This window comes from Hylobates moloch, unplaced genomic scaffold (genome assembly GCF_009828535.3).
Source record: "Hylobates moloch isolate HMO894 unplaced genomic scaffold, HMol_V3 SCAFFOLD_9, whole genome shotgun sequence".
NCBI lineage: Eukaryota > Metazoa > Chordata > Mammalia > Primates > Hylobatidae > Hylobates > Hylobates moloch.
Window position 1 is genome coordinate 54,421,989 of NW_026652284.1, and position 10,591 is coordinate 54,432,579.

The 10,591-nt window shown below is 43.1% G+C and overlaps 1 non-coding gene across 1 annotated transcript; it reads left to right on the top strand.

Moving 5' to 3' along the window:
- Positions 1–6,682: 6,682 nt before the first annotated feature.
- On the top strand, positions 6,683–6,790 carry LOC116813943 (U6 spliceosomal RNA). The gene has a single exon (XR_004371067.1). It is a non-coding gene; the product is annotated as a U6 spliceosomal RNA (small nuclear RNA).
- Positions 6,791–10,591: the final 3,801 nt, after the last annotated feature.

Consider the following 10,591-nt stretch of genomic DNA (forward strand, 5'->3'; position numbering starts at 1 on the left):
GAAACTGGCCTGGCCAACATGGTGAAACCCTGTCTCTACTAAAAATACAAAAACTTAGTCAGACGTTGTGGCAGGTGCCTGTAGTCTCAGCTACTTGGGAGGCTGAGGCAGGAGAATTGCTTGAACCTGGGAGGTGGAGGTTGCAGTGAGCCGAGATCGTGCCTGGATGACAAGAGCGAAACTCCATCTCAAAAAAAAATAATTTAGGATTGGACTCACTCAAAATTCTGCTTTTTTACACAAGAGCACCAACATCTTCCAACACGAGCATAAGCACTGAGGTAAGAGGTTATGTTAGGAATGAATGAGTGCTGGAATCTTGTAGAGGCAGTTTCTTAATTTTAGACAAACCAAACAAAACCTGTTTGTAAAGAGGTCTAGGTTCTAGTCTTTAGTAGTCCTTAAGAGTTTGTTAAGATTTAGCCTTTAGGATCTGGGGAACTTTTGGTTTGTTACCTTTTTTTTTTTTTTTCGAGACGGAGTCTCACTCTCCTGCCAGGCTGGAGTGCATTGGCATGATTTCAGCTCACTGCAACCTCCACCTCCCAGATTCAAGAGATTCTCCTGCCTCAGCCTCCCGAGTAGCTGGGACTACAGGCCCATGCCACCATGCCCTGCTATTTTTTTGTATTTTTAGTAGAGATGGGGTTCACCATGTTGGCCAGGATGGTCTCAATCTCTTGAACTCATGATCCACCCCCTTTGGCCTCCCAAAGTGCTGGGATTACAGGCGTGAGCCACCACACCTGGTGGGTTTGTTACCTTTTAAAGAAGAAAAGGCCCACAGGAGGGTTGATACAGCAACCACATCCCTGTCATTCACCAATGCTTAACGTCTGGCACATAGCAGGTGCCAGTGAATATTGAATGATTAGGATCAGTAACTCAAAATAAGTCTACAGGGCAATATAGGAACAGGGGTAGGGAGGTGTGGGCCAGTGAGATATGCTAGCTGAAGTGATTCTCAGTGAATGAAGAGGTTGTCAATTGGGACTAATTCTGAAGTCCTGTGTGCCACAGATGTGTGAAGATTGTGTTCTGGCTGTCACAATTCTGTAGGGCTTTATTCAGGGATTTTGAGAGGTAAGATGCAAGCTTAGACCCAAAAGCAATGAACTGGAATACTCAGCCAGGGACTGCAGCTGGGATAGACCATGCAGCAGTGGTGGGGGCACTGCCATTGCCAGTGATCTTTTTCCAGGTTGAGGTTGACTGGAATTTGCTCATATTAGTTGCCAAGGAGGTTGACACATGTATATTTGTCATTTTTTAATTGGCCTTATCTGCTTCAGTTGGCATATCTGCTTATTGTTGGATACTTGGATTACATACACTGGTTGAAAATCTAAACAACACTATGAAGATCTTAATATAAATTAACTTAAAAAATTAATGGTATAAATTAGCTCTTTCATCATTTAATTGAGATGATAAAAATTAATGAATGCCTAATTAATTAAAGGAGGATACTTAGGCATGTAAAATTAAAAATGAAAGTTTTAGCATTCTAATATTGTTTTATTTTTATCTTTGAGACATGGTCTGGCTGTTACCCAGGCTGAAATGAGATGGTGCCATCATGGCTCACTGCAGCCTCGACCTCACGGACTCAAGTGATCTTCCCGTCTCAGCCTTCCAAGTAGTTGGGAGGTTTCCCAGGCTGGTCTCAAACTCATGGGCTAAAGGGATCCTCCTGCCTCAGCCTTCTAAAGTGCTGGGATTACAAGCATAAGCCACCAAACCAGATCAGCATTGTAAAGTTTAAAACAATGGCCAGTGCCAGAGCAAACACGAGAAAGGTAAACAACACTTAGTAAGCAAGGTGGAAACATGTATGTTATTTTCTTTTTACATTAAAAAAAAATTTTATTTCTTTTTGTTTTTTTTTTAGGGTCTCACTGTCGCCCAGGCTGGAGTGCAGTGGCATAATTATATCTCACTGTAACCTCCAACTCCTAGGCTCAAGTGATTCTTCTGCCTCAGCCTCCTCAGTAGCTGAGACTACAGGCATGCACCACCATGCACAGCTAATTAAAAAAAAATTTATTTTGTAGAAATGGGGTCTTGATAAGTTGCCCAGGCTGGTCTCAAATTCCTGAGCTCAGACAATCCTTCTGCCTTGGCCTCTTAAAGCTGGGATTATAGCTGTGAGCCACTGTTCCCATCCCAATGTATGTAATATATTCTTACAGCTTAGCCAGAGAGGCTGTATAATGTGAGTCAAAAATTAGATAAAATCAAGATGTTGGCAGGGTAAAAAAAAATTAGAGCTGATCAGAGCATGAGAAGAGGGCAAAGCAAATGGAGATGGTGGTGAGGGACCTTCAGAAGCTGAGGGGCTCACAGACTAGCATTACCTCTTCATTCTTTTCTCCTTCAAAAATTCAAAGATGAACAATTTTTTTTCTCTGAGCAAATTATCCCATTTAAACATTCATGAATTAACCACATTAACCTACTTTCAATGCAAAGAAGAAAAATGGTTTCTGTCTCATACATTTCAGCTGTCTTGTCAGTGGGTTGTCAAGTTGAAGGATTTCTTTTACATTCCTATGAATCCCTTATTCTCTATGAAAGAAACTTTACTTCAAAATGGAAAGTAGGTTTGGGTTCATCTCTGACTTTTGACTCACATTATACAACCTCTGTGGTTAAGCTGTGGGAATGTATAAAATTCCTGTCAGCCATTGCTGGGGCTTCAGAGCATGACTGGGTAGTGCCCAGGTGGGCAGAGCACTGTCTGATAATCTTTGCTCCCTAATAACTGAAATCCAGAATAGATGATATTCTCCATTCATTCAAAATGTCTGTCCTGTGCTTCATGCAGAGGATACAAACAGAAGAACACTTGGTCCCTGTCTTCAGGGCATTCACAGGCTTGTCAGTCCGGGCATTAGAGAGGATAAAAAATGAACCAAGCAATAATCAATGGGAAAAAGCTGTTTCATGCCTTAACATGACATAAATATAAAAACCATGCAGGGAACAACAGATGAAAAAAAAACACAAAGGCTACAATAAATGCCAGTGACAAAAACAAAGGCACTGTTCAGTTCTACTTAACAGCAGACAGATTTAGGAATCAAACCCTGACACATTTTACGGTTCTAGGTCTACTGTTTAAAAAATCCAAAAAATGTTATCCAAGTCTGAATACATTAACGAGACACTGTAAAAGCTTTTAGCTGTAAGGTATTATTACTGTGTCAGTCAGAGTCCTTGAAGAAAACAGAAGACACATTTAAACTGGGATTACTTAAGGAGAGTTTAATAAAGGGAATGTTTACAGAGGTGTGGACGAGGTGTAGGAGACCATGAATAGTGCAGTTCCCCAGGGCTAGTAGCAGTGGGGCCCCATTATTGCTCTAAGTCTAAAGGGTGAAGGGTGGGGGAACCAGGAGACAGAGGGGCCTGTCTGACAGAAACGAAAAGCGAAGACTGCCCCCCCTCACCTCCTTTATGTAACTAGACCAGCTGGAAGTAACCCTACAGGGAGGGATTGCACTGCTACACCCTCAGATCTCCTGCTGGGCTCCCCATTGCTGGACCCACTGTAACCAGAAGACAAGGGAGCCAGCTCACCCAGTCTATAGTGGTCAGCTTCCCAGAGCACAGAGGACAGTGGAGAAGGGTAGAGAGCATCTGGAGGGGTGAATGGAAGATGTCCAGAACCAGGCTGGGCATGGTGGCTCGTGCCTGAAATCCCAGCACTTTCAGAGGTCAAGGCGGGTGGATCACCTGAGGTCAGGAGTTCGAGACAAGGCTGGACAACACAGTGAAACCCCGTCTCTACTAAAAATACAAAAACTAGCTGGGTATGGTGGTGTGCACCTGTAGTCCCAGCTACTTGGGAGGCTGAGGCACAAGAAATCACTTAAACCCGGGAGGCAGAGGTTGCAGTGAACTGAGATTGTGCCACTGCACTCAGGCCTGGGTGACAGGGTGAGACTCCTTCTGAAAAAAAGATGCCCAGAACAACTAAGTGACCAAGAATCTGACAGTCAAGTGTTCGCAAAGACCTTTGCAACACCTTCCCAGTCAATATTTGACAACTCTTAGAACTGGTAATTTAACGGTTACTGAATGTGGATAACAAAACCTTAACAGCACACCCACCAAAAATCTTGCTATTTATTAGGAACACATTTTTCAAGTTAGTAAGGCAGTGTAAGTTGAAGAAGAAAATTCTGCATGCCAAAAAGTACTCTTCTGTGTTTTTTCAAAACAGAATATAAATACGCACACCCCCCATACAAAAAAACCCCAGACAGGATACATGAACATTTTCTGATATTAACAATAAACAGAAAGCCATCCTGAACTTGTTTTTTGGTGGCATACGATCAATCACAAAGACCGAGAAGGCTATACTAAGAAACAAAGGCTATTCTTAAATAACGCACCCTCTGCTAATTGTGAAGGGTAAACTGTGAATTTATCTTCATAAGCCTTCACCTTCTCTTCCAGCAATCCCCCTTCTCTTTCCTACATGAATGTTTTTCTAAATTAGAACTTATCTCTTATGGCTTTTTGGGGGAGGTGAACATTTTTCCTGACCCATCCATTCTCATTCTCATACTTTTTTTTTTTTTTTTTTTTGAGACTGAGTCTCGCTCTGTCACCTAGGCTGGAGTGCAGATGCACGATCTTGGCTCACTGCAACCTCCATTTCCTGGGTTCAATCCATTATCCTGCCTCAGCCTCCTGAGTAGCTGAGATTACAGGCACACGCCACCACACCCAGGTAATTTTTGTATTTTTAGTTGAGACGGGGTTTCACCATGTTGGCCAGGCTGGTCTCAAGTGATCTGCCCGCCTCAGCCTCCCAAAGTGCTGGGATTACAGGCGTTAGCCACAGCGCCCGGCCCTGACGCACTCATTCAACATGGATTTTCTATATAAAAAGATTTGGTCCTGAATTCGTGGAAGAGCCCGTTTTCTGCACTAGAGGGACTATTTCTTCCTTAATATGCTTTCTGGCACCATAGCACAGACTCGAACATCATCTGACTTCTTTGCACAGCCAAGAAGGTGTGCTGGAGTCTGTTTCTCACACTTGGCTTCTGTCCCCACAACTTACGGGTAGACGTGGAGGCAGAAGGTTCAGGAGCATTTCTCCACCAGAGTCAGTGTACAGGAGGAAGAATATCTTAGCAGATCAAGTTGGCTGTCTACTTTGAAAGCTGGGTAAAGCATCGTGCCCAGTAATATAATCCTTGTGTACAAGATACAAGAGAAAAGCTATTCTGCTACCCCAGTGCAATGCCAGGGGACTGGTAAATAAATTAGGGCAATGCTGGTAGAACACTCTCTGACCTGGCTTTGCGTCCTGGCTCAGCCACTAATTGTGTGCCTAGAGCCAGAGTTTTCACATCTCTAAAATACAGTTAATAATAATACTTACCGGCCGGGCACGGTGGCTCACGCCTGTAATCCCTGCACTTTGGGAGGCCGAGGCGGGCGGATCACGAGGTCAGGAGATCGAGACCATCCTGGCTAACATGGTGAAACCCCGTCTCTACTAAAAATACAAAAAAATTAGCCGGGCATGGTAGCGGGTGCCTGTAGTCCCAGCTGCCTCCGGAAATGAGGCAGGAGAATGGCGTGAACCCAGGAGGCGGAGCTTGCAGTGAGCTGAGATGGCGCCACTGCACTCCAGCCTGGGCGAGAGCGAGACTCCGTCTCAAAAAAAAAAAAAAAATAATAATAATACTTAACCACCTCAGGTGGTTGTGAATTTCTTTCTAGACTGCTGCAGTATTATCCAAACCACAATCCTAACCCTAATCCCAACTAGACCAATGTATCTGAAACACAAATCTGATAATATCATTACCCTGCTTAAAATATTTTAACCATTTCCCACTGTTTTATTTTATTTTATTTTTTTAATGAGACAGGGTCTCATTCTGTCTCCCCAGGCTGGAGGGCAGTGGCATAATCACAGCTTACAGCTCACTGCAGCTTTGACTTCCTTGGCTCAAAAAATCCTCCCACCTCAGCCTCCTGAGTGTTTGGGACCACAGGTACACACCACCACACAGCTAACTTTTCTTTTGGGTGAGGGTCTGCCTATGTTGCTCAGGCTGGTCTTGAGATCCTTGGGCTCAAGACCCCCTGGTCTTAGAATGAAGACTCACATCTCTGATACGGCCTTCAAGTCCTTGAAGCCTGGCATCACCTCCCATCATTATTTTAATACATTCTTACTCTAGGCTCTAAGCCACAGTGGCCTTCGTTTAGTTCTAATTTTTTGTTGTTGTTGTTGAGACAGAGTTTTGCTCTTGTCGCCTAGGCTGGAGTACAGTGGTGCGATCTTGGCTCACTGCAACCTCCACCTCCCAGGTTCAAGCAATTTTCCTGCCTCAGCCTTCTGAGTAGCTGGGATTACAGGCATCTGCCACCATGCCCAGGTAATTTTTGTGCCCAGGTAATTTTTTTAAATCCAGGTGGGCCTAAGCAGCCCAGGACTTGTCTGGAGGCTCCGATGTTGGGAATCCAGGACCCTTCTGCCTTGTTGGGCTCCCTAGCATGCTTTGGGAGAATGCTCTGCCACATCCACATTCCAGACAGAGGAAGGAAGAAAGAGAAAATGGAGGAAACAGCTGCTCCTTATAAGAGCATGACCCAGGAATTGCACTCATTACTTTTACTCAGCTTTTACTGATCAGAACTTGGTCACGTGCTCACTTCTGTAGCACATATACTAAAATTGGAACCATACGGAGAAGATTAGCTACAGCCCCAGCGCAAGGATGACATGCAAATTTGTGAAGTGGTCCATATGAAGGAAGGAAGGAAGGAGGGAGGGAGAAAAAGAAAGAAAGAAAAAAAGAAAGAGAGAGAGAAAGAAAGAAGAAAAGGGGAAAGAAAAGGAGAAAGAAAGAAAGAAAAGGAGAAAGAAACAAGGAAAGAAAAAGAATGAACGAATGAATGAACTTGGTCATGTGGCTACACTCAGCTGTAAGGGAGGCTCAGAAAAGTAGCCTTTATTTTAGCTGCCTTGGGCATAGCTGTGTACCTGGAGCTCTGTTATTGTAGATAGAGTGAGTGGATATGAGGACACCTAGTGGTCCCTGGAGCAGAACGCCCAGCTTAGATTAATTAGTGTGATTATTGATTAATAGCTATCTACCCCCAGTAGACTGTATCTCCACAGGAGCAGGAACCGTATGTGTTTTTGCTCACCATTGTATCCTTACCATCTATGCCGGTGCCTGGTACACAGTAGGATCTTAATAAATATTTGTTGAATACATGAGTGAATGGATCAGGTCCCTCCCTCTTGCTATCCCTGTCATGCTTGACACTCCAGCCAGACCACACCACTTGTGATTGTCTAGCAATGTATTTATTATCAATTAAAAAGAAATCACTGCTAATCCGGTAAACAAACATAGTCATCTCCCTGTTGCTTACATTTCTTTGCTGAGTTTTCAGGTGATACACATTTTCACGTCTTTATTTATACTTCTCATTTTGAGATTAGACATGATAGCATGTCAGTTCTGGTAACATCACCTGAGGTACATGAAGAGGTTGATGTGGCTGATTTCAGTCAAAAAATAAGGGCAAAAGGAAAAAAAGTGCGAAAAGAAAAAAGCAAACAAACAAAAAGGGCCAAGTTAGACAGCACACCCAGGGACTTGCTTGCTGAGGAGTGAAATAGATACTTGAATTAGGGCATTCATGCAATTCTACAAGAGTGCTGTTTCTCAAACCTTAGCCTTCCATGAGAGTTGGGAAGCAAAGAGTTAAATGTTATAATCTCTGTTTAGAATCTAGAAGGATGGTATTTTAAGTTGCTAATTAATGGAATATCCATGAGTTGCAGCTGTCAATAGAGATTAATATTGTATTGATCAATTAATAAGTTTAATTTAGACTTGGTGGAGCCCGGCATCGTGGTGTGCATCTGTAGTCCCAGCTACTCTGCTGTCTGAGGCAGGAGGATGGCTTGAGCCCAGGAATTTGAGACTGCAGTGAGCTATGATTGCACCACTGAACTCCAGCCTGGGCAACAGAGCAAGACTCTATCTTTTAAATAAATACATAAATAAATGCAATTAAATAATTAAGTATGACCGGGCATGGTGGTTCACGCCTGTAATGCCAGCACTTTGGGAGGCTGAGGCAGATGGATCACCTGAGGTCAGGAGCTGGAGACCAGCCTGGCCAACATGGTGAAACCCCATCTCTACTAAAAAACAAAAATTAGATGGGCATGGTGATGGGCACCTGTAATCCTGGCTACTCAGGAAGCTGAGGCACAAGAATTGCTTGAACAGGTGAGGCAGAGGTTGCAGTGAGCTGAGATAGCACCACTGTACTTCAGCCTGGGTAACAGAGCGAGACTCTATCTCAATTAAAAAAAAAAGTTAAAATAAATCAAGTATGAATTAAAATATTAAAAAAAAAGACTTGGTGTGAATGATGGCCACTTCACCCATAACACATACCCACCCGCCCACTCCACCATCCGTCACCGGGTACAGATGTTTTGCTTATCATTATCATATTGTAATAATAAGAATATAAAATAATATATTTAATATGGACACTCTTAATGAAGCCATATGAAAAATGGAAGTAGTATGTGAAAGTGGTGGGCTTTCAATTTTATTATTGTTATTTTAACTTTCTTCTTTAACGTTGTTTTCATATTGTTGCTAATTAAATGAAATTATAGCACTATTACCATCACCAAAACATAATTACCACCACCAATCCTGTTAGCAATGCTCTTTTAAACGTTATCTAAGACTCGGCTGGGCACGAGGGCTCATGCCTGTAATCCCAGTACTTTGGGAGGCCGAGGCGGGTGGATCACGAGGTCAGGAGTTTGAGACCAGCCTGACCAACATGGTGAAGCCCTGTCTGTACTAAAAATACAAAAATTAGCCAGGCGTGGTGGCACGCACCTGTAATCCCAGCTACTCAGGAGGCTGAGGCAGGAGAATCGCTTGAACCCAGGAGGTGGAGGTTTCAGTGAGCTGAGATCGTGCCACTGCACTCCAGCCTGAGCGACAGAGTGAGACTCTGTCTCAAAAAAAAAAAAAAAAAATTATCTAAGACCCATGAGATACTATTAGTAATAGAGGAAAGAAGATGGGGTTGTTCTAAACATAAGGACGAATGTGGCCAATGGGCAGAAGACACATTCTCCTGTATAAGATTCATTTATAATTCTCAGAGCCAAGAGAGGAAGCAGTAATTCAAAGCAAGGGAAGTGAAGAGCTTCTGTTTCCTTAGTGTTCATGAGCCAGCCTGATCTGGATATAACTGCTAATGAGAACAACATGCTTTCAGGCAAAAAGTACACACCAGGCTTTGGTGTGCACATAACCAAGGATTAGTGCTCGAGAATTCAGTTGTTTTGCTCTTGGTGTAACTTGGACATGAGATAAAAGACTGAGAGTAACTTCTTAAATTGTCCAGTGACTGCTCAGAAATGCATTTGACTGTAGGTAGGTTCTCCAATCCACATGTACTTCTTAGTAATTATCTTAGTAATTCATGCTTCTCTCTCATGATGCTGAAATTTTTAGCAGGTACCATGGACTGAATGTACCCCCAAATTCATTTGTGTGGCTTCCCCCAAAATTCCTGTGTTGCAATCCTAATCCCCACTGTGATGGTATTAGGTGGCGGGGTCTTGGGGGAGGTAATGAAGTCGTGAGGGTGGAGCCTTTATGAATGGGATTAGTGCCTTATAAAAGAGACCTCAGAGAGTGCCCTTCCCTTTCCAACATGTGAGGACATAGTGAAAAGTTGGCTGTCTATGAACGAGGTAGTCGGCCTTCAACAGACACCGAATTTGCTGATGCCTTGATCTTGGATTTCCTAGCTCCAGAATTGGGAGAAATAAATATTTGTTGCTTGAGCTGCCCAGTCTATGGTATCCTATTATAGCAGTTCATATATACTAAGACAGTGGGGTTCAATTTTACTCCTTAATTCAAATTATTGAAGTTTCAAGTTCAACTCCTGTATGAGTAAAATTTATTCCTATACATGTTTAGTGCAGCTGTGTAAGTAAAATTTATTCCTACAGATGTTTAGTGCAGCTGAAGGTGTAAAACAAGAAAAAAGAAAGGAAAAATAAAAGAAAAAGAAAAATACTTGGCAATATTGTTCATGAGAGAAGAGGTTATTTTGGAGAAGGGAAGGAGGTTTTGGTGGATGGAAGGTTTTTGCCAGTAGAAGGGGACTGTGTATGTCAGCACGTGCCATGAGTGTGCATGTGGGAGGCCCACAGGGGCTGGTGGGAGTGCTAGACAACAGGGGCTAAGAAAAGAAAGTAGAAGTGTGACATAACTGCCTCCGTCACAGTTTCATTTAGGGTGCCAGGCAACCCTGTGTGCACGCAGATACTTGGAAGAAGGGCTGTAACCTTTAGCTTCCCCCACTTTAGCCCGTTGGCTTTGTCTAGGCTGGTCTGTTTCTGACTCTTCCTTTCCTCATCTAATATAGACCTACTCTTCTTTTATTGGAAGTAGGAAGAGGAAAAATAGACAAAGGAAGAGAAAAATACTAGATTAAGGCTCAGATATTATAGGCATCAGATATTATAGGAAACTGGAGACTCCTT